The following is a 27858-nucleotide window of genomic DNA, read 5'->3' as shown; positions in this document are numbered from 1 at the left end:
TTACCTTTTTTTCTGGTTAATTCTCACCAAAATGCTTTTGTACGCTTGTAAGCAATATGATGAGCTGTTACTGGAATAATTTCAACAGCTGTCTGATTAGTGGCTTAGAAATGACAGCAGTCTGAAGTTGGTTGAAGATTTTTCGTCTCACCCTGTAATGGTCAACATTTTTATAAATTTAACTCTAATAAAATGTGAAATAAAAGTCCGATAATCATCAAATTTCACCAAACCCAATATATTTATAATTACAAGATCTCATGTGAAGTTGGGATAAATCGGTCCACTCTTTCTAGTACCTGCCCCACAATGTGCCAGAATTTGGAATAACCGTGAAGCTCGTAAAATGCCTAATAAGCATTCGATGCCTTTCAAACTTGTTGCACCGCAATATTTCCATCAACACAAGATCTGTCTGAAAGATGATAGACAACGGACCACTTTTTCTGGTACTACCCATACAAACGGTTGATAACCAAAATGATCATAAAATTTGAAATAAATATTCGATTTATTCTAAGCTTCACACACTCCAATATTTCCATTAACACAGGATCTGGAGTGAAGATGGAAATTATCGGTAGACCTCCCACACCAGAAGGCAACATTTTGAATTCGGTATATTGGTGTTTAGAAGGGCCTACATCGGTCTACAAACATGTTTAATTATTGCTCTGAACGGTTCAGTATAACCTACATAAAACAATGAACTATTTTTAAAATAGACCCTTGTAACACCAGACTCCCAGACCAGATATTTTATTTTCGAAGAAGTAAGGTCCAGTGAGGCCACCGGATAAACTGCACCAACCAGTCACACGTTGGCGATGTAGAGATCTTTCTTGTGTTTTGTTACTATTCAATCAAACTTTGCGGTACATTCTATCCTCGACGATAAAAATTAGATTTGCGAAGTTTAACTAACTTACATTCTGAGAGCCACAAAAGGAGTGGTTTGATATTGTCAATCTGAAGTTCTGATTTCATCGAATTCTGCTGATGTTTTATATGAGACATGCGACTTTTTTACTTTTGACCTTTAATGTGTTGGAGAATATACTTTCTTTGTAGTTGTATGAAGCTTTAGTAAGAAATGAAAGTTGTCATAAACTCCGTAACTCCAGAATTTTTAAAAGTCAAGGAATAATAAGAGGTTGATAGACGAGGGGGCCCTTTTTCAGTCCACATGCACTTTTTTATATGAAGTATATGTCATATATGGACAGAATGTGATTGATCGATATAAAGGCTTTAAGCGCTATGTATTAAAGGATGCACTTAAAATAGATTAACATTGGCCCGTGATATTATGTTTTTCAGACTTAGGTCAGTGGTGAAAACGGATAATACCGCCGTAGCATTAATTATTTTATATTTACGCATTTACGTGAAACCTGCCTACATCAAAAACTTGCGACCATCTCGATACCACTTTGGTATTACATCGAGGTGGCTTCCGAGATACTAAGGCCTTCTTCACCTAGCTTGCTTCCAACCGTTCGTTTCGAGGTAGTAAATAGTTGTCCAAGTCCCTCTTTTTAAACCCTTCACCATAGTATGAAGGGCATATAAAGTTTGTCATTCCATTTGTAACACCTTGAAGTATAGATATTTGATCCCACAAAGTATATACATTTTTGATCAGTTTAAATTATATGTCGATCCCATATAACGGTACCTCCCATTATTCTGTATTTTGATGATTTTAACGACATTGTTCAAATTTCTTATGTAAGTACACGTTTTTGACGGAATTTTTTTAAAATGTACAAGTTCCTACGAAATGGAGGAGGGTATTAAAAGTTTGACCGGCAGAACTTATCTTCTTTTTGAGTTATTACATCCTCCCTTCTTTCTTCCCATTTATATATTTTGTTTTGTTTCATTCCAATTTGAACTCCTTTTTCTGGTTGTTTAGAGTGAGCAGGTTGTAGGACCGCGGATTCTATAGGTTTATCTTTAGTAAACTTACTTTTTCGGTTGAGACAGTTTTTTTTCAATTCATCGATATGGCTATTTCACCGGTATACTACAGGCTTTTTAGGACCCAAACCCTTTAGTTTTTTTTATGGACTTGTTATTTTGAGAACTTTACAGTTTATACATTTGTTGCCCAAATTCTCCCATATTTGCGAATACAAGATATAGTCTGGCAATTATTTCAGAATTCTTCTGCGTCTTGGGTTCGTCGCTTGCCCCTTTTTACTTTCATTTTTGATATGGATTTTTGGTCTTCTTTCCCTTGTGAGCATGGTTATTTAGATTTTAGGTACAAATTACGGATATTTTGACTTTGGTACGGAAAATGATTTTGATTATATCAAAAAAAAAAAAAAAAAAAAAAAAAAAAAGGCCGAACCGGTCCACAACTATAATTATTAAAGCAAAATAAAATAATGAAAATAGTAAAATATGTTTAATTAGATATCAATCCGTTTTATTTAAAATAAAAAAGCGAAACCCAAATTATCATCGAATTTGGTGGAAAATTGTTACAGAAGATCGCGAGGTACCGTTATATGAGGGCTATATCAATTAGTGGACCTGAATCAAACATTACTTGAAAGGAGGAAAAAAACCAACCAAGAACCTCAATTGTCAAGTTTCAGATAATTTGGTTTGAAATTGTAGCAGAAACCTTCAAAATACCGAAAATTGGGAGGTACCTTTATATGGGGACTACATAAATTAGTGGACCAGAATTGAACATTTTTAGCAGGGAACCCAATTGTCAAGTATTATCTAATTTCGTTGGAAATTGCGAGAGAAACCTTCGAAATATCGAAAATCAGGAGGGAGAGAACAGTTTTTTTCAGGAACCCCAATTATCAAGTTTCATATAATTTCGTTGGAAATTGTGACAGAAACCTTAAAAATAGCGAAAATAGGGAGGTAACGTTATAAGAGGGCTATACCAAAAAATAGAACTAAATCGAACAGTTTTTGCAAGGAGAGTCCTTTCAAGAACCCCAATTGTCAAGTTTCAGCTGATTTGGTTGGAAATTGTGGCAGAAACATTCAAAATACCGAAAGTCGGGAGATACCTTTATATGGGGCTGTTCTCATAGTAGTCCTGTAGCGAATGTTTTTTTCCAAAAAAAAAAAAAATACAATCTTTTCAGGAACCCCAAAAGTCAAGTTTCCGCCAATTTAGTTGGAAAATTCAAAATACCGAAAATCAGGAGATACCTTTATATGGGGGCTATAAAAAATACCGAAAATGGAGAGTAACCTTTATATGGGTTCTATATCAATTAGTGGACCTGAATAAAACATTTTTTGAAAGGAGGAAACAGACCAACCAAGAACCTCAATTTTCAAGTTTCAGATAATTTGGTTGGAAATTGTTGCAGAAGCCTTCAAAGTAACGTTATATGGGGGCTATACCAAGTACTGGATCCAAATCGAACATTTTTTGTAAGGTAGAACAGTAGAGAATATATATTTTTGGAATGTAGAGGACAGACCTTTCAAGAACCCTTAATGTCAAGTTTCAGATAATTTGGTTAAAAATTGTGGCAGAAACCTTCAAAATGCCAAAAATCAGGAGGAACCGTTATTTGGGGGCTATACCTAAATGTGGATCAGTATATACCCATTTTCAATACCAATCAGCCTGCATATAATATAAAGCTTTGTGCCAAATTTCAAAGCTCCAGATTAAGTAATGAGGACTCTGTTGTGATTTCAACAGATAGACAGACGGACATCGCTAAATTGCCTTATAATTTTGTTCAGGTCAGGAATATACTTACATATTTTTTTGGAATATTTTGAGGTGTTTCCAAAGGAATGACAAGTTGAATATACCCTCCATTATATGGTGGAGGGTATAATAATTTAAAATCCTTTGTTGCTCCCTTTGGCATGTTTCAAATGCAGAAAATATTTAATGCCCTGCTCGACAGTGCGATGTAGACTGGATCATCTCTATGTTGGCAACACTGTATATATTTACCAAATATGTTTGTATATTTATGAGTGTGAATGTGTCGACGCATTTTATGGCGCCTATGAAACTAATAAACACAAGCAACAAAAGTAAGAAAGAATCCCCACTTGTCCGCTTCCTTGAAAAAAGAAACAAAGACCGCACAACAAGAGTTCGGGAAAGAAATCAAATAAAATCACAAAAAAGAAAATAATAATAATAAAATAAAAAGATAACAAACAACAGCAACAAGAACAACAACAATATGTTAACAAAAATAATAATGCTATCTCTATATAATCATTTCTTTCACAGCCCCACATAAAACATAAACATCAGCAACACCAATAACAGCAAGGGAAATTATATATATCCTCGTCATAACGAAGAAAGAAAAAATCGAGTGTATTAGTGCAAGTGTTTGTGCAGTTGAATCTGTGTGCGTGTGTGTATATGCGTGCATTAATGGCAGATAATAAATAAAGAAGAAAAGTAAGCCTATATTTTTCTGAAGCAAAAAAAAAAAAATAATAATAATAAATATTATAAACATAAAAGCCTGAGAAAGAAAGGCAAAAAAAAAAAAAAACAACAACAACATATGGCAGTCGCCAACAACAAATAAAATCAGTGCAAATTAAATTAACAAATTCAAGGGAAAAAATCCTTAGAAGGAAATAAATTGCCTCATTGCCCTGAAAATAAACGAAAAGAAAAACGTGTCGACGTCGCCCAAAGTTGTAACGGAAACGGAAACAAGTGTTATCAAATCAATCGAGTTCGTAAACGAAACACAAAAAGCAACAACTATAACAACAACAATTATTGTTAAATAATAAAAAAATCTACTGTTTTTTGTGCTTAACAACCAGCTTTTAATTGCCACAAATGCGTTTGCATGCCAAACTTTCGTTTTCATTGATCGAACACCAACCAAACAACCAACCAACCAACTCTAAAAAATAACTAGAAACAGAATTGAATAGCAACAACAACAACAAGAATAAACAACACACGGCCAAAAAAATGTCGCCTTTAAATCGCTTCAGCAAATGTGAGAATCCATGTTAATTACCTGTTCGTTTGTTCGATTGTTTGATTGATTGATTGCGTTACATACCAACATACATACATACATCTGTAATTTGTACGTTATCCTTACGTTTCCTTGTTTTGTGTCCCCTAAACCCCCAATATTGTAGTGTGTAATACATTGAAAATCTATAAAAGGCATAAAAAATGAAAAAAAGTTTCACAATCACATTTCATTTTGCAATACATCCTCACATCACACATAAATACATACATACATACATGCACATGTATTGTCATACTCCATTTGCTTATTAAAGTTTCACAGAGACACACACATCATTACATTTTCCTATTAAGTAATACGTTTGTAGTAAAAAATGTATTTATACCCTCAGTCATATGGCTAGAGGGGGTATACGGCCGAATATAACAGTTCACCGAAATAACAGTTTTAGACCCTAGGTCTCTTTATCCCAAATCAATTTCAGGACATTTGGAATCGATCGAGAGATGTCCGTCCCTCCGTCGGTCTGTCTGTCTGCCTGGTGCGCATGATAACTCTCGAAGGGAGTATCCAATTTGCTTCAAACGTGATACGTCGTAATATTTTTGTTAAACTTAGATCGAGTTCGGAGATGGCCAATATTGGTTCACTCCTTCTGGTACCTCCACAAAAAAAGGATAACATTTTCAAAGAAAATAATTTAGTAGGTCAGGTGCAAAAATGGATAATATCGGTCCACTCCATCAAGTTCCTTCCCACACAATGGGTAAACATTTTGAATAATTACAACTCTTATAAAATTTGATATAAGAGTCCGATTGTCTTCAAATTTCACTCATCTCAATATTTATATTAACCCAAGGACTGGTGTTAAGATGAAATATATCGGTCCACCCCCTCTGGTACCTCCCCCACAAAAGGTCAAAATTTTAAAGAAAAAATATTTTCTGCACAGAAAGAGAAGCGATAATCCGATTTTGCTGGAACCTTGCAAGTCCTAACATTTGCGTCAGTGTTTGGTCAGGTGTAAAAATGGACAATATGGGTTCACTCCATCAAGTACCTCCCCCACAAAGGGTCAACATTTTAAAGAATTACAACTGTTATAAAATGTAGTGTCATAGTCTGATTGTCTTCAAATTTTACTCATCTCAATATTTATATTAACCCAAGGTCTTCCCCACAAAAGGTCGAAATTTTCAAAAAATGTATTTTTTGCACAGAAAGAGAAAGGATAATCCAATTTTGCTCCAACTTTGCAAATCGTATTATTTACATCAGTGCTAGGTCTAGTGCAAAAATGGACAATATCGGCCCACTCCATCAAGTACCACACCCACAAAGGGTTAAAGCTTCGAATATTTATAACTCCCAAAAAAAGTGTGAAATAAGTGTTGGATTGTCTTCAAATTTCACACATTCCAACATAATTGTTAACAAAAAATCTGATGTGAAGAGGGATATTTTCCGGTATACTCCTTCTGGTATCTCCCCCACAACGAGTTAAAATGTTGAATAACCCTGAAGCTCGTACTAAGCAAAATGAGCTTTCGATTTTTTCAAATTTCACACATCCCAATACTTCTACTTAGTCAAGATCTGGTATATATATCGAACCATTCCTTTTGGTAATTCCCACACAAAGGGTCAACATTTTGAATAATTAGAACTTTTGTAAAGCTTTCGAACATGTCAATATTTCCACTAACACAAAGTCTGGTAAGAAGATCGGATTGAATAGATTACTTTCAAACTCGGTACATCCAAATACTTCTGTCAATACAAGATCTGTTGTGAAGATTGGGAAACAGCGGACCACTCCTTCTGGTACCTCCCCCACAAAAGGTCAACATTTTCAAAGAACATAATTTACCTCACAGAAAGAGAAAGAATCATTCGATTTTGCTCAAACTTTACGAATTTCAATATTTGTATAAGTGGTATGTCTGTTGCGATAATGGACAATATTGGCCCACCCCATCATGTATCTCCCCCACAAGGATCAGTATTTTGAATCTTATTAAATGTGAAAGAAGAGTCCGATTTTTTTTTAAATTTCAACATATTTGTTTATAAAAGATCGGGTGTGAATATGAGATATATCGATATACCTCCTTCTGGCACCTCCCCCACAACGGTTAAAAATTTTGAATAACCATGAAGCTCATAAAACGCGAAATTAAAATCCGATTACATTCAGACTTTTTACATCTCAATATTTCCATCAACACAAGATATGTTATAAAGTTGTTCCAGATAGGACCACTCATTCTGGTACCTCCCACGCAAAGGGAAAATGTGTTGAATAACCAAAACGATTATAAAATCTGAATTTTTCTATGAACGCAAGATCTGTTAATAAGATGGGATATATCGGATAATTTCTTCTGGTACCTCCCCCCACATAGGGTACATAACAAAACACTTAAAGAAAGCAAAACAAGCATCCAACTGTCTTCAAATTTCACACAGACAAACATTTTTGCTAACACAAGGTCTGTTGTGAAGATGACATATTGCTGCGAATCCTCTCTGGTACCACACCCACAAAAGTCACAATTTGCAATGAAGCTGTGAATTCGAAAACTGTATTGGAATGTATAAATTCAAACAAAAACTATTCTTAACACATCCCAGTACTCATTATATGGGTGCCAGGTCATGCGTGAGGTACCAAAAGGTGGTAGATTCCTTATTCATATCATATCCTTGGTCGAGAGAGATATTTAGATTTACCAAGTTTGAAGGTAATCACTGACTTGTTTTGTGGGGGGTACCTCCCCCCATCTTTACAACAGATGTAATGTTGATAGAAACATAGATATATGCTGAGTTTTAAATAATCGGATAATTTCAAGTTTTATGATTTTAATGGTAATTCATAGTATTGATCCCTTTGTATTCCATCTTTTGCTTATTTCGCATTTTGTAAGAGATATAATATTCAACATGTTGACCCGTTGTGGGGTTTAACAAGTTTGAAAATAATAAATTGAAAATAACGGAATTGTTTCTCATGTCAGAATTATTCAAAATTGCTGACATTTTTGGGTGATTGTGCCAGAAGAAGTGAGCCGATATATTTCATCTTCACACCAGCTCTTGTGTTAGTGGAAATGTACCAGAAGGAGTGGACCGATATTGCCTATTTCCAAACTCGATCTAAGATAGACAATAATATTGCGATATACCGGATAATATAGCAAATTGGATGCACCCTTGTAGAGTTATCCTGCGCACCAGCCAGTCAGACAGGCAGACGGGCTGACACCCCTAGATCAACTCCAAATGTACTGAAACGGATTTGGTCCGAAGAGACCAAATCTAAAATTGTTTTTATCGATGAGGCACATTTTGGAGGCATAAAGGTTAAATAACTGTCGGCAAAACCGACTTATACTTTTTGACTTTTGATCTATAGTTTTGTATTTCAAGCCCTCTCTGACAGAGGGAATATTAAAGATCGTGTCACTTACATGATTGTCACAGAATTGAGGGATGCCGAAGCTAGAAACAACCTTATTTTTCTTTATTTGTAAATTCGGCTTTCGAATTTTCTCTCTCGCATCACTTTGAAGTTTCCTTGAATACCGAATTCCCATGTGGATGGTGTCCATATAGTTTTTTTTCTCCATCTATTGGATAGTTGTTTACTATATACGTATATTTAGATCAGCACCTTGTGCGTGATATTTTGTCAGCTTTGAGACAAAATATTTAAGGGATTTACCTCCAAAGAGTTGGAATATGTAATAGAAACGGATATGCCTTTAGAATTCACTTTAAGAATGGAATCAGCAGCACTGATACAGATTGTAGCAAAAATGGTTACTTTACACTTCACCCTATGATAATATATATATATATATATATATATATATATATATATATATATATATATATATATATATATATATATATATATATATATATATATATATATATATATATATATATATATATATATATATATATATATATATATATATATATATATATATATATATATATATATATATATATATATATATATATATATATATATATATATATATGTATATATATATATATACTTTATGGGGTCTAAGACGAATATTTAGGGATGTTGCCAACGGAATGATATACCCTCCTTCCCAAGGTGGAGAGTATAAAAATCTACTTCATAATATATTATCATAGGGTGAAGTGTAAAGTAACCATTTTTGCTACAATCTGTATCAGTGCTGCTGATTCCATTCTTAAAGTGAATTCTAAAGGCATATCCGTTTCTATTACATATTCCAACTCTTTGGAGGTAAATCCCTTAAATATTTTGTCTCAAAGCTGACAAAATATCACGCACAAGGTGCTGATCTAAATATACGTATATAGTAAACAACTATCCAATAGATGGAGAAAAAAAACTATATGGACACCATCCACATGGGAATTCGGTATTCAAGGAAACTTCAAAGTGATGCGAGAGAGAAAATTCGAAAGCCGAATTTACAAATAAAGAAAAATAAGGTTGTTTCTAGCTTCGGCATCCCTCAATTCTGTGACAATCATGTAAGTGACACGATCTTTAATATTCCCTCTGTCAACATCAGTTCGCGCATCGGAGAGTTTTATTCAGAAGTTCGCCACGAGAGACAAATTACAAATTAGAATACTTTTACAATTACTTTTGATTTTTTTTCATCAATAGGCTAAGTCAGATATTCGAACGACACGTATCCTTACAAAGTTTCTTCAGATGATCAGCATCTACCACCATAGGAGCACTGCTCTGGTTACCCACAGAGGGCTTGAAATACAAAACTATAGATCAAAAGTCAAAAAGTATAAGTCGGTTTTGCCGACAGTTATTTAACCTTTATGCCTCCAAAATGTGCCTCATCGATAAAAACAATTTTAGATTTGGTCTCTTCGGACCAAATCCGTTTCAGTACATTTGGAGTTGATCTAGGGGTGTCAGCCCGTCTGCCTGTCTGACTGGCTGGTGCGCAGGATAACTCTACAAGGGTGCATCCAATTTGCTATATTATCCGGTATATCGCAATATTATTGTCTATCTTAGATCGAGTTTGGAAATAGGCAATATCGGTCCACTCCTTCTGGTACATTTCCACTAACACAAGAGCTGGTGTGAAGATGAAATATATCGGCTCACTTCTTCTGGCACAATCACCCAAAAATGTCAGCAATTTTGAATAATTCTGACATGAGAAACAATTCCGTTATTTTCAATTTATTATTTTCAAACTTGTTAAACCCCACAACGGGTCAACATGTTGAATATTATATCTCTTACAAAATGCGAAATAAGCAAAAGATGGAATACAAAGGGATCAATACTATGAATTACCATTAAAATCATAAAACTTGAAATTATCCGATTATTTAAAACTCAGCATATATCTATGTTTCTATCAACATTACATCTGTTGTAAAGATGGGGGGAGGTACCCCCCACAAAACAAGTCAGTGATTACCTTCAAACTTGGTAAATCTAAATATCTCTCTCGACCAAGGATATGATATGAATAAGGAATCTACCACCTTTTGGTACCTCACGCATGACCTGGCACCCATATAATGAGTACTGGGATGTGTTAAGAATAGTTTTTGTTTGAATTTATACATTCCAATACAGTTTTCGAATTCACAGCTTCATTGCAAATTGTGACTTTTGTGGGTGTGGTACCAGAGAGGATTCGCAGCAATATGTCATCTTCACAACAGACCTTGTGTTAGCAAAAATGTTTGTCTGTGTGAAATTTGAAGACAGTTGGATGCTTGTTTTGCTTTCTTTAAGTGTTTTGTTATGTACCCTATGTGGGGGGAGGTACCAGAAGAAATTATCCGATATATCCCATCTTATTAACAGATCTTGCGTTCATAGAAAAATTCAGATTTTATAATCGTTTTGGTTATTCAACACATTTTCCCTTTGCGTGGGAGGTACCAGAATGAGTGGTCCTATCTGGAACAACTTTATAACATATCTTGTGTTGATGGAAATATTGAGATGTAAAAAGTCTGAATGTAATCGGATTTTAATTTCGCGTTTTATGAGCTTCATGGTTATTCAAAATTTTTAACCGTTGTGGGGGAGGTGCCAGAAGGAGGTATATCGATGTATCTCATATTCACACCCGATCTTTTATAAACAAATATGTTGAAATTTAAAAAAAAATCGGACTCTTCTTTCACATTTAATAAGATTCAAAATATTGATCCTTGTGGGGGAGATACATGATGGGGTGGGCCAATATTGTCCATTATCGCAACAGACATACCACTTATACAAATATTGAAATTCGTAAAGTTTGAGCAAAATCGAATGATTCTTTCTCTTTCTGTGAGGTAAATTATGTTCTTTGAAAATGTTGACCTTTTGTGGGGGAGGTACCAGAAGGAGTGGTCCGCTGTTTCCCAATCTTCACAACAGATCTTGTATTGACAGAAGTATTTGGATGTACCGAGTTTGAAAGTAATCTATTCAATCCGATCTTCTTACCAGACTTTGTGTTAGTGGAAATATTGACATGTTCGAAAGCTTTACAAAAGTTCTAATTATTCAAAATGTTGACCCTTTGTGTGGGAATTACCAAAAGGAATGGTTCGATATATATACCAGATCTTGACTAAGTAGAAGTATTGGGATGTGTGAAATTTGAAAAAATCGAAAGCTCATTTTGCTTAGTACGAGCTTCAGGGTTATTCAACATTTTAACTCGTTGTGGGGGAGATACCAGAAGGAGTATACCGGAAAATATCCCTCTTCACATCAGATTTTTTGTTAACAATTATGTTGGAATGTGTGAAATTTGAAGACAATCCAACACTTATTTCACACTTTTTTTGGAAGTTATAAATATTCGAAGCTTTAACCCTTTGTGGGTGTGGTACTTGATGGAGTGGGCCGATATTGTCCATTTTTGCACTAGACCTAGCACTGATGTAAATAATACGATTTGCAAAGTTGGAGCAAAATTGGATTATCGCTTCTCTTTCTGTGCAGAAAATATTTTTTCTTTAAAATTTTGACCTTTTGTGGGGGAGGTACCAGAGGGGGTGGACCGATATATTTCATCTTAACACCAGTCCTTGGGTTAATATAAATATTGAGATGAGTGAAATTTGAAGACAATCGGACTCTTATATCAAATTTTATAAGAGTATATATATATATATATATATATATATATATATATATATATATATATATATATATATATATATATATATATATATATATATATATATATATATATATATAGAGCGCCAAAAATTAGGAGAACAATTTGTTTTGTGTCCAGGATGGTTGGTATTGGTATTATATAACGGTACCTCTCGATATTCGGTATTTTTATGTTTTTTGCCACAATTTTTAACGGATTTGTCTAAAAATTGGTATTTGTTGGTCATAATGGGTTTTACGTCGTGTGGCGGAATATTATGTATGTAATTAAACATTCCGGTGTAGCTCCCATAAAATGGTACCTTCCGGTATTCGGAATTTTGATGATTTTCCCCACGTTTTTTCGTGGATTTGTCTAAAAATTGGTATTTGTTGGTCATAATTCATTCCAGCTCCGGTGGCGAAAAAAAAAAAAAAAAAAAAAAAACAAATATATATATATATATATATATATATAGAGCGCCAAAAATTAGGAGAACAATTTGTTTTGTGTCCAGGATGGTTGGTATTGGTATTATATAACGGTACCTCTCGATATTCGGTATTTTTATGTTTTTTGCCACAATTTTTAACGAATTTGTCTAAAAATTGGTATTTGTTGGTCATAATGGGTTTTACGTCGTGTGGCGGAATATTATGTATGTAATTAAACATTCCGGTGTAGCTCCCATAAAATGGTACCTTCCGGTATTCGGTGTTTTGATGATTTTCCCCACGTTTTTTCGTGGATTTGTCTAAAAATTGGTATTTGTTGGTCATAATTCATTCCAGCTCCGGTGGCGAAAAATTGTTTGTATAGGTCCACGTTTTGGTATGGCCCCCATATAATTGTACCTCCCAATATTCGTTGTTTTAATAATTTTTGCCATATATTTTAACGGATTTGTCCAGAAATTGGTATTTTTGGTTCGTAATGGGTTCTAGATCGTGTGGCGAAACGTTGTATGCATAGGTCTACGTTCTGGTATAGACCCCATATAACGGTACCTCCCTGATGATTTTTGCCACATTTTCCACGGTTTTTTTTTTTCTAAAAATTGGTATTTGTAGTTCATAATGGGTTCTAGCCCGGTGGCAGAACATTGAATATTTAGTTCTACGTTTTCCTATAGCGCACATATGACGATACCCACCGATATTCGGCATTTTAATAATCCTAGTCACATTTTCCTATGTTTCAAATTTGGTATTTTAGAACAGCTGATAGATGACAATCCTAGAAGTATAAAATTGTCTATAGAGGTTGCCGTTTTGTATGGCCTCATATGACGGCCTGACTCACTTTATGGTTTCTTGATGAATTTAACTGCATTATCCAAACGGTCTTACTGGTATATGGAATTTAAAGTGAAATACGCTTGAATTCAGATACTTTTATATAAAATTTCCTTTACCCTAAGGTGTAGTGTATTAAAAGTTCGGTCCACTCGAACTTAACTCCCTCCACCATAGTATGGAGCATATAATAAGTTTGTCAGTCCGTTTGTAACACATCGAAATATACATTTTAGACCCCACAAAGTGTATATATTCTTGCTCAGCATAAAATTCTATGCCGATTTAGAGATGTCCGTCCGTCTGTCCGACTGTGGAAATCACTCTACCTTCCGAACGAATTGAAGTAGATTGATAACATTTTACTTAAATGTATATTATATCTGCAGGACTTTTGGTATTGAAAATTGGCCATGTAGGTCCGCGTTTTGCTATAGCCCCCATATAACGGTAAATACCGATATCCGGTATTTTGATGATTTTTGCGACAATATTCACCAGAATTGTTTCAACTTTGGTGTTTGAAGTCTGAAATGAGTACTACAGCCTATGACAGAAAATTGTCTGTGCAAGTCCACATTTTCGTATAGCCTCAATATAACGGTACCTCCCGATATTCGGTATTTTGATGCTTTTTGCTACATTATTCACCGATTTTTTTCTTTCACATTTCGCATTTAAATATTGTAATGGCTTAGACAAAAGTTACCCATGCAGGTCCACGTCGTCGTATAGACCCTAATGTAACAGCAACATTCGGTATTTTTAAGATTTTAACAGAATTTTGAACGGATTTTATTGTTTTTGAGAATTGCCAAATTCGTTCCAAATGGTGAAGGGTATTCAAAGTTTGGCCCGGCCGACAGCTTTTTTACTTGTTTTTTGTTCGAGAGTTATCCTTTACAATAGGCGATGTATTTTGTTGAAATTCGTTGAAGAAAATGTAGGATCCGTTTATTTCAGTGAAGCGTCCCTTGTAGCTATATTACTCATAGTTTAAAAAAAAAAACTTCGGATGTTAACTAACAAGACTTCAGGAATAGATTTATGATGCGACATATGAAATCCGTGCTACAATTAAGAAAGAAACCTCGTGCGATCATATATTTATTTTTTTTCGAATCATACATTTGACAAAATCTCACTGTCAAAATTAGAATCTGTTTTCTTTACCGTTAAATTTGCAAAGATTTATTATAAAAAAAAACACAGCAGAACTTTAGGTGGTTTTTTGAAATGAGATTAATCTCTTAATTCTTTACTGGTTTTATCGGCGAATCATATCAATAAAATTTTTTCCAAGAAAAAATTAATGTTTGAAGGGATGAACCATATTTTCATTCAAATAATCCGTAATTGATTCAACTGCTGGAATATCTTCCTAAATATACTATTTTTCCACTGAATTCTGAGATATAAATCCTTTGCCAATATTGTGTCTGTCAAATTAACGATTGTCGATTTTAATGTTATTCCATTTTTTGAACGAAATTTAAATGTTATTTTTGTCACCTAAATATTTTAAATTAGTATTAAGTTGTCTAAATACCCTCATTCTTTCCTCTCATCTCTATACACTTTTAGCATCCCACACACGAACATATACATTCATATGTATGTGTTTATCACTTTATTTCATCGCCCTCATCATCATCGATAATAGAAACATCAATTATGATAATTAGTCACAAAAATGCATCGACAATTGTAAATATGTCAATGTGAGTCCTCACTCACACACACGCCCACGCCCACTCATACATATGCAATTAAAATAGATTACAAATTTAAATGATATCAGATTAAACACTAGATTTTGTTTAATTAGCTGTTGATTTTATTGCATGTTTCAAATATTCAGTCATTCATTAATTCATTCATTCGCTTATTCGAATTATCATAAAATTATGGATTAGCGTATTGAGCCTCGAATGTACAAAAAAAAAAAAAACTAATTTCGTAATTCGACGCATTCAAAGAGATTCACACCCAGGGGGATATAATTGGAACCATTCAAGTAAAAATATGTCAAAATCGTACGGCTAATTACAATAATTGTATTTTTGGCATCTTTCATAAATTTCTGTCAAATTATATAACACATTTAATGGGTTTTAGCGATTTCGAATGTGGTGTTGTAATCTAAATATAAGCATGTGACAGGTTTGAAATTTATAATAAAGTTCTATGAGAAATTAGAATGCAATTTGAGATCAGAAAATCAAAATAAGAAAAAGTATATATTTTGTCGTTCATAAAAATTTATTTCAAAAGTTCTCATTTTTTACCAGGTTAGGACGCTACATGGTAGGACGTAGAAGGAAAGAGTAAAATTAAAATCAATTACAAATGCGATTGCAAAGCTTACTGTGCGTAATTCTTAAATTCATAAATTCCGTGTCCGAATTCTTAAATTTTGCATTTGCGACACTATTAGTTTGAAGTATGAGATAACGGTGAGTTTGTAGAAATTCGTCTTAAAACGTATAAAAAAAAAAATAAAAAAATAAATAAATAAATTAAAAATAGTACTTTTAGAAAAGAGTTCTGAAATAAAATATAAAGTTCTGAAGGAGAAACCTTTAAAACATCCGTTTTCGGTATCCCCCACCATAAAATGCTGTAAGACCTGAAAGTGAAATAATAATTTTAGGCCCCCATCAGGAAAGTTCTTGATTAGTATGAAATTCTATGTTCTTGCTATTAGTCCAACTGACCTGCGGAAATCATTCTAGCTTTCAAACGTTTTAAAATATGTACATAAAATTTTGCTCAAATTAATTTTAAATCTGTGGAATTTTTGATATTTAAAATAGGTCATAATAGTCCCTGTTAACATATAGCTCCTATATAGGGTGAGATAAAAAAAACTGCAACAAAGTCAAACGCCATAATTTTTACATTTTTTTAAATTTTATTTTTAGAATAAGTTTAGATTTCTTTGAATTGACACGAATTATGGCCTCAAACGACCAATGAAACCGTCACACGCTAACCGAATGTTGCTCTGTGGTATTTTGGTCCATTCCCGGCGAAGCGCTTGCTTGAGGTGATCGACACTTTGGTATTTTTTAGTGCCAACCGTGCTTTCCAAAATAATTCAGACACAGTAGTTCAATGGATTGGTATCCGCAGATTTTGGTGGCCATTGTCCGCTGGAAATGAAGAGAGGAACCTCATTTTGTAATCATTCTTGTGTGGCGCGTGCTGAGTGCGATGGTGCTGAGTCCTGTTGAAATATATAAGATCTGCGGCCAAAATGTTTGCGTGCCCAAGGCTTTAGTACACCTTCCAGATTATTTTCGAGATAATATTCGGCATTTATTCTAATGTCACAGTCGATTAATACGAGCGGAGAGCGACCATCGGCTATTATGGCGGCCCACACAATCACCAATGACGGTGCTTGAGTTCTGGTGGCCACCCGAAGGTGCACATTTTCAGCTGACCTCTTTGGCAAGTAAACACGATCATTTTGTTTGTTTACAAACTGCTGTGCATCGAATGTTTTCTCATCGGAGAAAAACAATTCGGCAGTTCACCACTTTCGGACAAGCGAAGCAACTCTTTAGCTATTGAGTCTATTTTCTTTTTGCTGCGGTGTAAGTTCTTTCACTTTTTGGAATTTAAATGGCTTTACCTCGAGCTCATTTTTCAATATTTGCCGAATGGAATATTGCGATATATTCAGCTCACTAGCCATTTTTTGGTCTTTTTTATGCAGACAGGTCAAGTTCGAAGGTGGGTTATATCAGTCCAGGATATCATATAGCCCCCATATAACGGTACCACCGATATTCCGTATTTTGATAATTTTAGCCAAAATTTTCAATGAAATTGTCTGGAAGTCCACAAAAGGAGTTCCTTCTGATATATGGCATATCCCCCATACATTTTTACTACATTTTAGCTACATTGTCTAAAATCCATACTAGAAGTTCTTTCTAAGCCCTTTACCCTCTGAAAGAGTATTGTATGTATATGTCCACGATATCGTATAGCCCACTTACAACGGCACCTCCCAATATTCAGACATCAATCAAAGTTGTCTATGCAAATCCAGGTCTTCGTATAGACCCCATATATCAGTACCTCCCTATATTCGGTATTTTGACGATTTTAGGTACAATATTCACCAAAATATTCTGAAATTTCGTATTTGAAGTTTATAATAGGTACTATCTGTGATAGAAAATTTTCTATGCAGGTCCAGGCCCCGATATTACGGTACCTCCCAATATTCGGTATTTTGATCATTTTAGCTACATTATTCCCTGGAGTTTTTTCAAATGTCGTATTTAGAGTTCGTAATGGGAACTACAGTCTATGACAGAAAATTTTCTATGCTGGTCCAGATCTTCGTATAGGCCCCGTATTTCAATACCCCCCTATATTCGGTATATTGACGATTTACTCTGATTTTTTTGAAATTTCGTATTTGAAGTTCCTAATAGGTACTACAGCCTGTGACAGAAAAATGTCTGTGCAGCTCCAGGTCTTCGTATATCCCTGATATAACTGTACCTCCCAATATTCGGTATTTTTATTTTTTTATTTAAGCTACATTAATCACCGCTTTTTTTCAAATTTCGTATTTGAATATTGTAATGGCTTATGACAAAAGTTGCTTATGCAGGTCCACGTCTGCATATAGACCTCAATTAAAAACTGAAAATACTGTTTTTTTTAAGTTTTAAAAAAATTCTAAACGGTTTTTATTTTTTTAAAAATTTCCAAATTCGTTCCAAAAGGTGGAGGGTATACAAATATAGAAACGGTGTTCATAAATTCCCGTCAATTGATGTAACACATTTAATGGACGCGGTGTGGTTATTTAAAATAAATTCTATGAAAAAGTACGATGCAATTAAAATTATACATTCATAACAGAAAAAAAATATTTTGTGGATTGAAAACAAGTTCCGATGAGGATATCTTCTAAAATTATTGAAAAATTCAAAAAAACTGGGATAGAAAGCTACCAATATACGAAGTTAGACTGGCTGTAGACGATTTGGTAAGTAGTGGATGTGGCGGTTCATGGGGGTCACTAGGAGTAAGAGAGGAATGTAATGATCATGTTAGGGTGAGCGAACTTAAAGCCATCGGTTTTAGGTTTTCACAGGTGTTGTTGCGCTTTTATATTATCTTCAGTTTGATTAGTATCCTATCTTGAAAGTTGCGTGTCTGAGGCTGATGGTACATCCTAGGGAAAAAAGTTGGGTTGACCGGAATCCAAAAGGGAAACATCCCCAAGTCGCCTTAAGGCGATCAGAATATCTTCGAAATTATTGAAAACTTAAATACACTGGGATAGAAAGCTACCAATATACGAAATTAGACTGGCTGTGGACGAAGACAACATTTTATTGATTTTGTTTCAATTGGTAGACAGGAAAACAAAAACAAAAAAAGAAAAGAAGTTGCAAAATTTCTTCCGATGAATATTTCTTTATATTATCACTATAATTTATAATAAATATATGCCCAATTTAAATCTCCATTCTAGAGGTTCAATACATATATGCCTAACATTATACCGCATTGCCATAAAATCGATAACATTTCATAGCCGAGCATTGCCATTATCACGACTTTGTTGAAAATGTTTTAAAAGAAACCGAAAAAAAAACGAGAAAAAAACTTGAAATAATGTTACTGTTCGTTAACCCAATTCTTCTTCTTCTATTTCTTCTCCTCCATTCTTTTATTTCATATTTCTGTAGAGCGTTGTGTTTCAAGAGAGTTATAAAATCACAAGAAAAAAAACTGCAAAAATAAAAAACTAAAACAAAAAATAAGAGAATAACAATTTCTCAGTCAAAAAAATATTGAATTTCCAATTTTGATGTTGTTTAATTTTTTTGTTATTGAATAACTAACCAAGCAAGCAACCAACCAAACAACTATACATATTTATATATATCCATCAGAAATACATACAACAATAAAAATACAAGAATATACTACTACAACAAATAAAACAAACAAACCAACCAACTAACAAATCAAGCCAACCTACTACTAAAACAACTACAACAACAATCCTTCACATATTCTTAACCAGGTAAATGCCTCCTCTATTTCCTATCCAGCCAAAGAACAAAAACATTTTTTGTTGTTGCAAAATTTAAAAAATGTATATTCCTTATAGATATGTATACTAAAGTACATATATAACTATATATATCTAGTTACTGTTTATTTAATACGTATGTATATATATCGTCTGTATTAAATGTCCTGCTGTCTATGTTCCTGTAAATATGTATGTATATTTATGATTTCAAAGAAGAAAATTAACACACGAAATATGTAAATTCTTTATTGCCTTTTGAAAGTTAAATTCTTTTTTGTGTATTCTGTGAAATTGAAACCAATTGAATTACTCAAAATTTTGCAAACGAAACCTTAAAGAATATTGCAACCTTTTACATAAAACTTATGTATGTATATTGAGGTAAGTATATTTTGTAAGTGGTTTAGCGATAACTATGTACAAACGACTAAATATAGAATAAAAAAAATCATACAATAGATTATTGAAGGCATTTATTAAATAGTTGACACATGTCAATATGGGGAACAATTATTAATAATTTTTTCAGCTACTTCATTTATTTCAGTGTTAGGGAAATGCCAATAGTTTGTTTCGATATACCTCCTTGATTCTATTGTCTCCTGTCAGGGCCTTTCGAAGATAGTTTCCCTTCTATACCCTCCACCATAGTATGGAGGGTATATTAAGTTTGTCATTCCGTTTGTAACACCTCGAAATATACATTTTAGACCCCATCAAAGAATATATATTCTTGATCAGCATAAAATTCTATGTCGATTTAGCCATGGTACAATAAGGAGGTAGAATAGCTTCGTAAAACTACAGAAATACAGCCCTGAGGCTATGTCCGCTTCCTGTCAAATTTGCATGAGACAAGTTGTTTCCATTTATTCAATATTTTTCTTCATTTTTAAAATAAGTTAAAGAGCGGGAAAAATGAATGAAATGCTTGGATTTTCTATAAAAAATATGATTTAAACAGTTCTATCTTTCAATTCCATTGCAAAACTGGTGAATAGCTTTAATGTGCGCCTCGCAATTTACGCTTCTTCCAATCATTTATTTTGAAAATATTCTGTTTTATTTTTCAAAACAATAAATACATCCTCAAAAGTAGTCGGGCACACTTAGAAAAAAAATTGTAATCAGCTGGTAGCTCTGCCTTACCTTTTTATTGTACCATGGATTTAGCAATGTCTTTCCGTCTATCCGTCTGTGGAAATCACTCTAGCTTCCGAACGAAATGAAGTAGGTTGATATCTTTTTTTTTATTTTACTCAAATGTGTATTATGTCTGCAGGACTTTTGGTATTGAAAATGGGCCATGTAGGACCACATCTTCATATAGCCCCCATATAACGGTACCTACCGATATGCGGTATTTTAATGATTTTAGCAACATTATTTACCAGAATTGTTTCAAAATTCGTATTTAAAGTTCGTAATATATACTTCGGCTTAAGACAGAAAATGGACCTCCATATAACGGTACCTCCCGATATGCGGTATTTTGATGATTTTACCGACATTATTTACCGGAATTGTTTCAAAATTGGTATTTAAAGTTCGTAATAGATACTACATCCTAAGACAGAAAATGAGCCATGTAGGTCCAGGTCTTCGTATAGCCCCCATATAACGGTACCTCCCGATATTGGGTATTTTGATGATTTTAGAGACATTGTTTACCGGAACTATTTCAAATTTAGTATTTTAAGTTCGTAATGCCTATGGCAGAAAATTGTCTGTGCAGGTCCACGTCTTCGTATAGCCCCCATATAACGGTACCTCCCGATATTCGGTATTTTGATGATTTTAGCGACATTATTTATCGGAATTGTTTCAAATTTGGTATTTGAAGTTCGCAATGGATACTACATCCTAAGACAGAAAATGAGCCATGTAGGTCCACGTCTTCGTATAGCCCTATATAACGGTACCTGCTGGTATTGGGTATTAGGATGAGAGACATTATTTACCGGAACTATTTCAAATTTAGCATTTCAAGTTCGTAATGAATACTACAGCCTATGGCAGAAAATTGTCTGTGCAGGTCCATATAACGGTACCTCCCGATATTCGGTATTTTGATGATTTTAGCGACATTACTAACCGGAATTGTTTCAAATTTCGCATTTGAAATTCGTAATGGATACTACAGCATATGACAGAAAATTGTCGTATTTTAGACCCTCATATATGGCTACATTCGGTATTTTTAAAATTTTAACAGAATTTTTAAGGGTTTTTATTTTTTTTTTAAGTTGCCAATTTTTTACCAAATGGTGGAGGATGTTCAAAGTTCTGCCCGGCCGAACTTACAGCTTTTTTACTTGTTTTTTCTCATAAAAGTTAAGTTTGAGGTATCTCTGGAGTCAAGTGGTGTGTATGTTAGCCTAAGTGTTTGTTTAGCGTGAATGTGCGGAGAATGGTGGTGTTGATATTCAAAATTTTTTTATACAATGGACAATATCGGTCCGCTCCTTCTAGTACCTTCCCCAAAATAAGGTCGAACTTAAAAAAAAAAATAAATAAAATAAAAAAATACTCCACAGAAAGAGAAAGGATACTCCGAATTTGCCCTAACTTTGCAAATCCCAATATTTGTCAGGTGTTATAATATATAGTCAATTCTTCTTCAGTGGGTAAAGTACTCAGAGGGAACTAACAATTCCGTTGAAAATGTGACTAAAATTATGCCGTTATATGGGGATATACGATATCGGGGACCTATATAGACAATTCTCTACCGGGGGATAAATTACTCACAAAGAACTCCTTGTGTAGCCAAAATACCGAATATCGGGGGTACCGTTATATGGGGGCTATACGATATAGTGGACCGATATAGCCCATCTGCGAAGTTGACCTACCTGCAGACAAAATACATCTGTACAGAATTTCAGCTTTCTATCTCTATTCGTTTTGACTGTAGCGTGATTGCAACGGACGGACAGGGCTAAATCGTCTTAGAATTTTACGCTGATCAAGAATATATATCCTTGTTATGTTTATTATTTCGATGAGTTACAAACGGAAAGTTGTGCCAGTTTGCTGCCATTAATTTTATCGATATTAATTTTTCTTTTTGAAAAAAATCTACGTTTTCAAAAAAGGAAAGAATTATAATTTTCATAATATGAAAAACCAGTATTTTTTTTTTTTTTGATAAATCAATGTAATTTCTGAAAAAATTGGTCTCATTTGATATTATGTAAACGAAAAGAGTTCAAATCTTGACATTTGGTACAAGAGTTAGGTTGGGGAAATAAGATTGAGATAAGGATATGGTTGTGTAAATTGTTACTAAGTATAAGAACTTCTCTAAACGGTACTAAATTTGGTACAATTTGAGTTTTCATGAACAAATGGAACTGGTATTTTGAGCGTTGATATGGGTTGATGTTTGAAGGTGGTTTTAGAAATATGTAAAAAAAGAACCAAATGGTAAAAAAATTGGTAAAAGAGGGAGTAATAGAGTTGAGAATCTTAAATTTGGCATTAGTGTCACTCTTTATACCAGGACTAGGCAGAGAGCCTCAAAATGTTTTTGTGATTGTATGTGTTTTGAAATAACAAAATATTGCAAGTGTTTTTTGCCTCTCTTTACAGAGTGAGAAATAATTGGTTATCTTTAAATTTTCAATTTAAAATTTTCTGTTTTAAAAACAACTTCGTTGTTAAAAATTAATATTTTGATCAGACAATTCGGAGATATATTTGCACAGTTATTTCAATTATGTTTCATTTTGAAATAAAAAAATATATAAGTTGACATTTTCAAAAAGTTGATTTAATTTTTATTAAAAAAAAAAAAAAAAATATTAAACACAAATAATATATTCGGACTTAACACCCTAACCATCTAAGTTGACCCTTTAAAAAGTAATACCGATTTCCACAGGCTGGCATACGCAAATAGTCGTAGAATTTTATGCTGATCAGAATTATTATTTGTATGAATTACAAACAGAATGATAAACATCGCATCTTGCTATTTTTCCTAAAATTGACTAAGACTGTACATGTCATATCATAGAAATCGGGTGGATATGAAAATGTCGACTAATTTAGAAGGACAATTAATTTGTCGATCAATATGAAATGAATTCCTACTCCTAACATGTGAATCCTTATACAAATTCTGTCAAAAATAAATCAATCAAATATATACATATTAACAGTTGTAATTTTTATAATTTCGGAAATATTTGTTTCAAATATGTAGTAAAATATATTTATATCATCCAATATTTCTTACGGTGTATTTATAAAAATATCCGACAGCACCTTCCTCAACGACTGCTCTAACAAAACTAAATATTCTCCCAAAACCATTTTGACAGAAAATTCAAAACAATTTATTTTTTACAATTGTGTTGGTGAACACACAGATATCCCAAGGGACACTCTTTGCCTAGCCTTGCTTTATACCAGGGCTAGGCAGAGAGCCTCAAAAATTTTTTGTGATTGTATGTGTTTTGAAATAACAAACTATTGCAAGTGTTTTTTTGCCTCTCTTTACAGAGTGAGAAATAATTTGTTATTTTTTTTTAAATTTCCAATTTAAAATTTTCTGTTTTCAATAGTAAATAAAATTCTAAATAGTCGTAATTTTATGCTGATCAAAAACTCATATCCTGCGTTCGGTCCTAAAATATTATTTCTATGAATTACAAACAGAATGACAAACATCAGATCCTGTTCTTTTTCCTAATATTGACTAAGAACGTATATATCATTTCAGAGAAATCAAGGGATATGAAAATGTCCACTAATTTGGAAGGACAATAAATTTATCTAAAAATATTAAATGAATTTCTATTCCTAACATGTGAATTCGTATGCAAATTTTGTCAAATAGAATTCAATCAAAGAATTTAAATCTTAAAAGTTGCAATTTTTACAATTTCGGAAATATTTGTTTCAAATATGTAGTAAGATATATTTATGTGTTCCAATATTTCTTACGGTGTATTCATAAAAATATCCGACAGCACCTTCCCCATCGAATGCTCGAACAAAACTAAACATTCTCCCAAAACCAATTTGACAGAAAATTCAAAACAATTTGTTTTTTACAATTGTGTTGGTGAACACACAGATATCCCAAGGGATACTCTTTGCCTAGCCTTGCTTTATACCAAGGCTAGGCAAAGAGTATCCCTTGGGATATCTGTGTGTTCACCAATACAATTGTAAAAAATAAATTGTTTTGAATTTTCTGTCAAAATGGTTTTGGGAGAATATTTAGTTTAGTTCGAGCAGTCGTTGAGGAAGGTGCTGTCGGATATTTTTATAAATACACCGTAAGAAATATTGGATGATATAAATATATCTTACTACACATTTGAAACAAATATTTCCGAAATTATAAAAATTACGATTGTGAAGATGTATATATTTGATTGATTAATTGTTGACAGAATTTCTATAAGGATTCACATGTTAGGAGTAGGAATTCATTTCATATTGACCGAAAAATTAATTGTCCTTCTAAATAAGTAGACATTTTCATATCCCCCGATTTCTATGAAATGACATGTACAGTCTTAGTCAATTTTAGGAAAAATAGCAAGATGCGATGTTTATCATTCTGTTTGTAATTCATACAAATAATCTTTTAGAACCCAACGCAGGAAATGAGTTTCTGATCAGCATAAAATTCTACAACTATTTGCGTATGCCAGCCTGTGGAAATTGGTATTACTTTTAAAAGGGTCAACTTAGATGGTTAGCATGTTATGTCCGAAATTAATAAATAAAAATAGCATCAAAATTATATAAAATTTCTGAAAATGTCAACTTATATATTTTTAATTTTAAAATGAATCATAATTAAAATAATTCTACAAATAAATCTCCGAATTGTATGTCACAATATTAATTTTTTACCAACAAAGTTGTTATGAAAACAGAAAAATTTAAATTGAAAATTTAAAGATAACAAATTATTTCTCACTCTGTAAAGAGAGGCAAAAAAACACTTGCAATATTTTGTTATTTCAAAACACATACAATCACAAAAATATTTTGAGGCTCTCTGCCTTGCCCTGCTTTATACCCTCAGCTGTATGATTACTTATACTCTCAGCCATATGGCTAGAGAGGGTATATATCATTTGAGACTGCCAAAACGTGCCTCATCGAAATAACGGTTTTAGGACCTAGGTTTCTTTGGACCAAATCCGTTTCAAGACATTTAGAGTTGTACAAAATACTTTGTTCATACTATTGAGTGCGGGTGAGGTGCTGGGAAAATGTAACAACTAAAATAAATATTTTGAAATGATCAGTCTCCCAGCTGCGATAAAACATCACATGTGTAGAATTCAATGATCTTGTGCGCTGTTGCATACGATAATGTGTAAGATAATAAAGGTCACACAGTATCGATGCGTACAGTGGATAGCCAAGACAACTTGAATGCAATGTTAAGTAAGCAAAATATCCTTTATTCAATATTAGAATAGATACGAATAATTGTGTGGCTGCGATTAGGTGAAGTAAGATTAGTTTCAGTAGTGGTAAAGGAACGTATTTTTAATTAAAAACACGCTGACGAAGCGGTCGTATTTTTTAACACCCTCTTACAAGAGTCGATCTAGCGATGTCCGTCTGTCTGGCTGACAGGCATACGATAACTCTCGAAGGGAGTATCGGATTATTATCAAATGTGGATCAAGTTCAGGGATGGACAACTCTTATAAAATGTGAAGTAAGAGTCCGATCGTCTTCACACATCCCAATAATTTTATAAACCCAAGGTCTGGTGCCAAGGTGGAATACTTCGGTCTACTCCTTCTGGTACCTCCCCCACAAAAGGTCGATTTCAAAAAATGTATTTTTTGCACAGAAAGAAAAACGATAATTCGATTTTGCTTTAACTTAGCAAATCGTAATATTTGCGTCAGTTCTAGGTCAGGTGCAATAATGGATAATATCGGTCCACTCCATCAAGTGCCTTCCCCACAAAGGGTAAACATTTTTAATAATTATAACTCTTATAAAATGTGATGTAAAAGTCCGATTGTCCTAAAATTGTACACATCCCAATTTTTTTATAAACCCAAGATCTGTTGTTAAGATGGAAAATATCGGTGCACTCCTCCTGGTACCTGCCCCACAAAAGGTCGAAATTTTGAATATCCATTTAGCTCATAAAGCGCGAAATTAACATCCGATTCCATTCAGGCTTTGCACATCTGAATATTTCTATCTGAATATGAAGATAGGATATATCAGTCCACTCCTTCTGGTACCTCCCCCACAAAGGCTCAAAGTTTTGAATATGTATGAAGCTCATAAAACGTGAAATTAACATCCGATTCCATTCAGACTTGGCACATATCAATATTTCCATCACCGCAAGACCTGTTACAAAGAAGGCCGAGATTCGACCATTTCCTCTGGTACCTCCCCCAAATAGGGTTAATAACTTTGAAAAACAAAAGACTGAAAGAAGGCGAAATAAGAATTCAACTTTCTTCACATTATACACATATCGGGTGAGGTGAAAAAACTGCAAAAAAGTCAAACGCCATTATTTTTACATATTTTCAACATTGTTTAGAATAAGTTTAGATTTGTTCGAACTGGTCACCTTTGGCATGAATTATGGCCTTCAAACGGCCAATGAAACCGTCACACGCTGCCCGCATGTTGCTTTGCGGTATTTTGACCCATTCCCGGCGAAGCGCTTGCTTAAGTTGATCAACACTTTGGTATTTTTTAGTGCCAACCTTGCTTTCCAAAATACTCCAGACACAATAGTCCAACTGATTGGTATCTGGAGATTTTGCTGAAAATGAAGCGAGAAATCTCATTTTGTAACCTTTCTTGGTTGGCACGTGATGAGTGCGAGTCCTGTTGGAATGGTGTAGGGTATAAATAGGTGGAAAGGTCTGCAGCCAAAATGTTTGCGTGCCCAAGGCTTTAATACACCCTCCAGAATATTTTCGCGATTCGACATTTATTCTGATGCCACGGTCGATTAATACGAGCGAAGAGCGACTATCGGCTGTTATGACGGCCCACACCATCACCATGGCCGGCGTTTGAGTTCTGGTGGCCAACCGAAGGTGAACACTATCAGCTGACCTCTTTAGCAGGTACACACGATAATTTTGTTTGTTTACAAACTGCTGGACAACGAATGTTTTCTCATCGGAGAAACCCAAATTTGGCAGTTCACCACCAAAAGATTTATTCACGTTTAGATGCTGGAGTGCTCCAACGATAGCCACTTGTGGTTTTCTAGCCAAATATAAAGAAATGACACTATCACGCTTGAATTCCATCACGAATAACTTTTGTTTCTAGAAAATACTTTTGTACGCTTGTATACAATATAATAATCTGTCACT

General features: G+C 33.7%; 1 protein-coding gene across 2 annotated transcripts in view; it reads left to right on the top strand.

Moving 5' to 3' along the window:
* Positions 1-27858, top strand: part of LOC101899342 (probable serine/threonine-protein kinase DDB_G0282963) — a 548840-nt gene that overhangs the window by 2438 nt on the left and 518544 nt on the right. The window contains exons 2-3 of one of the 2 annotated variants that reach the window (XM_059122912.1): positions 4247-4985; positions 19158-19498. The gene's annotated coding sequence lies outside the window, so the exon portion shown is untranslated. Of the gene's footprint in view, positions 1-4246; positions 5079-19157; positions 19499-27858 lie in introns of both variants that reach the window. The other variant, XM_059122910.1, reaches the window with a different exon arrangement.

Source organism: Musca domestica, unplaced genomic scaffold (assembly GCF_030504385.1).
Source record: "Musca domestica strain aabys unplaced genomic scaffold, Musca_domestica.polishedcontigs.V.1.1 22, whole genome shotgun sequence".
NCBI classification, from domain to species: Eukaryota; Metazoa; Arthropoda; class Insecta; order Diptera; family Muscidae; genus Musca; species Musca domestica.
Note: the sequence above shows the minus strand (reverse complement) of the source record. Positions and strands in the feature narration are given on the sequence as shown.